We start from the raw sequence: 3,714 nt of genomic DNA, 5'->3' as shown, positions 1-3,714 counted from the left end.
GCCCTACTACCAGCCCGCTCAAGCGAGACAAAAGCACACAAAAAAGAGAGCTGTACAGTGTACCGTTATTCAATAAAATGCCTACACTCAGTACGTACAGATAACTTTCAGACCTTTCCTTTCCTAACTTTACCCCGTAATAACTAATATAATTATTTCAGGATAATTTACTCATTTTGACTATTTTGATGTAAGGAAACCATCAATGTTTCATTAGAAACCGGAATTGTGCTTCATATGAGCTGTAAGCAAACGGCCTAGTTCACAAATCTTTAATCAGAAGTCTTTTTTTGTTTATTAACTATTACAGATACAGACAGTCTTAAAGAATGAACAAACACAGCTATTCCGTTAAGTTGACCAACTAGGTCTTGTAGACAGCGCCTCAGCAACATGTGGACATACACTCAGACTATATTAAATGGAGTTGGCCATGTGGCGACAGGAGCAGTACAATCTTGAACAGAATAGAATTGAAAAGCAAACTCCCGACCTTCCGTCCCTCAACCGTGAGATGCGGGAGCCACGCGAAGTTCAAAATTTTCCCATCCTTAATTTGTGGTTAGGGAACGGGGATTGAAATTTTCCGTCCAAGATTGTCAGAGCTGCTAATCAGTTTTTTATTGTTTCCTGTGAGTTTCGTAATTAAATCCACGTTCACCGGATGACTGTTCTTCGCGTGCAAGGAACTAAACCAACTTTTAAAAAGCCGACACAAAACAACGCCGGAAAATTTGCTGTTTATGGTTGACAGTAACTTTGTCCATTAAAATGTCATTAGCTAAATGCTGAGGTTTACGTGGGGATCTGTGATCCGTAAACCATTGTAGAGTGCACTTGAATTAATTATTTATTTGCGTCGCAGTTGTCCAACGAAAACGACTTCCCTTTTCAGAGACTTCTTTGAAATCGCAGTTACATAAATACCTGACAATGAGAGGTGTTCTCAACACAAGAATGTCGTGCGAATTTTATATCGTCGTGTCGACTACAATAATACTGTGTCGTATGCATAATTTCTCGACGGTTCTGTCAGAATTTGGGCCGTGAATTTTTTTCAGCTTCTTCCCATTATCAACATGTTCATGCCAATTGATAAAGTTAAACTGGAAAGACTCTTCCTAACTGCCCCCAAATAAAACCTGTTTTCCTTAAATATTGCTCCATTATTTCTTAAAACACCTCCCAGCAGAGCAGACTCCCGCTCCACACGACTCAGTGTTTTTAGAATTGAAGCCCGCAGGGGTGAGAAAAATGACTTTATTTTCATATTTTTTAAAATATAAGAGGTCCAAGGGTCTTTGCTTGGCAAACAAAGTGTGTTTTCGTGTGCCTTTCGATGCCCTCCTGAAACCTGCGAGTGTCTTCCTTAGTCGACGTACTTAACTGGTCAGCAGACAAACTGATTCCTATATTTTCATTTTTCAAAATACAAGATCTAGTAAAATTTAGTCTCTTTGCGCTTTTATCCGCGGTTGTTGATGCTTACAAATAGATTACTTAGTATTTGTTTCTCGTGTTGAACCCAGGTCTAAAAGCTATGCGGGTAGGTACTTCATGTATGGGGACATAATATTGTACCGCTTTTACCTAATTAACTTATAACTTCACTCTTTCTGCTTGGTTCCTTGTTGCCTTGAAGCTTTGTTCTCTGTTAACTTGTTGCTCTGTTTCCTTGTTTCCTAGTTACTCTGTTACCATGTTACCTTGTTACCTTGTTACTCTGTTACCTTGTTACCTTGTTACCTTGTTACTCTGTTACCTTCTTACCTTGTTACCCTTGTTACCTTGTTACCTTGTTACTCTGTTACCTTGTTATGCGCCCGGTATTGCGGGCTCAGTTATGACTATCGGTTTATCAATAAACGGATACTCGCACTTGGAAAACCAGTTTGACGACAGAGAGCAGTATTGACTGGTCCAGCGTTTCTGGCTTCGGCGACTTCAAAGGCTTGACTGTTGACGCCATTCAGGCACAGCCTTCTTTTCTCCTCCTCAATCAAGACGACGAAAGGAGACTGTTCGCAAAAAGGGCGAGGAACGACAAAAAGATGAATCAAAGCTTAAACTGCGTTGAGATTTTAGTACAATACTGAGGTAGAAAGTGTCGTCCTTCCAGCTAAAAGAAGAGTTTTAACTCCCCGCCCCCGCCCGCCACCCTAACTTTTACCTCTCTAGCGCCCACACAAAGCAGTGAAAGGCCATATTTGACATCTTTATTTTACTATTTGACTTTCGTTTGTCATTAAAATAGACCAAGGAATGTTTGGCGACGTTTAGGCGGTAACAATGCCCTCTTGTTGGTAACCAATACAGGCCATATAGACAATTCACAGGCAGCCCAAGCTCGGTACATAAATTATAGCACGTTTTGATACTGTTTTGCATATTACGAACAATCATGAGAATTTCAATGTAGTTGTCAAAACTTGAGAATAACCGTGTAAATGTTAAAAAAAAAAAACGCACTTACCTGAACTTGGGTTTGTCGTTACCTTTTTTTCCAATCTAGGCTCAGTTAATGGCCATTTACGACAGCTTTGCGGCTTGTTGTTTGTTTTGGGTTACAACGGTGGCGAGAACATTGCTTTACAAAAACAGTGAATTCCCGTTTTTTTAATCTTCATCGTCGCTAATCCAACTTACTCACTTTGCCAAATGTGGAGACCATCCTGGAGTAACACACTTATGTTCAGAAAGAGAAAATTTTCTGGTGGCCCGTTTACACCTCCTCCATAAAACGTGAAAAGACCTTTGTCACGCGGCCCATCTCGTCCCAGAAGATTAAAAAAGCTCTTGTTTTTGCACGGTTAGCCTCGCAGTAAGAACGAGGTGGCCGTGCAAATACAAAGCTTTTTCGATCTCTTGGGACAAAATGGCCACCGCGTGACAAAGGTCTATTGGACGGTGTGATGCACGTGCAGTTATTGATTTGCTCATTAGACCAAGAGCCTTTTTTGAGGTTCTCGTGTCTTTCCTCGTTTTTACATTTTAAGCTCCCTGTTCATCTTGTGGAAGTATACAAGTCTGACTTCAATAGTCCTTTTCTTTTTAAGTATTGCAAATTACCGCTAGACAGAGTTGTAAACAGGTCTTCTTCTCTCTGAAATTTGTAAATACATCCACTTCAAATGGAGCCTCGGATGGATTTCCACAGTCGCGTAATTTTCCCGTGCTTGCGCACGTAATTTTTACGCGCACAAATAAACTAGAGGCAAAGTCGCCCGAACACGTAAAAGTTGAAAGTCGCTCAACTTTCACGTTTAAGTGCTACCTTTCATGCACTGCTTCAATTATTTTTGCGCGCGTAAAATTTACGTTCGTACCGCGCACGGAATAATTAAGTGACAGTGGAAATCCAACCTAACCCTTAAAAAGTACGCCTTCAGTCAGCGCAATTATTCAGCGGTCATGGCGAAAGCGAATATAGATTATCTTTAGGAAAGCACACCATATAGGCACTATTTATTTCATATTCAACTTTAAACATATTTACAAGATACTTTAAACAAACGTGTTGATAACGAATAAATACAACAGTATGCAAGAAACCGAGCATTTGTAAGTACATTGAAAGTGAATATAATACCAGTATTTACACCGAATGTACACTTAAAAAACACTTTCCAGATTTCACCTTCATTGATATATTTCTGTCCCAATTCACGAAGACGGTACAGATAATTTGAGAAACTGAAAATCCCTGCATCTTAA

The sequence above is a fragment of the Porites lutea genome, chromosome 6, assembly GCF_958299795.1.
Source record: "Porites lutea chromosome 6, jaPorLute2.1, whole genome shotgun sequence".
Lineage (NCBI taxonomy): Eukaryota > Metazoa > Cnidaria > Anthozoa > Scleractinia > Poritidae > Porites > Porites lutea.
This window is presented reverse-complemented; position numbering follows the sequence as displayed.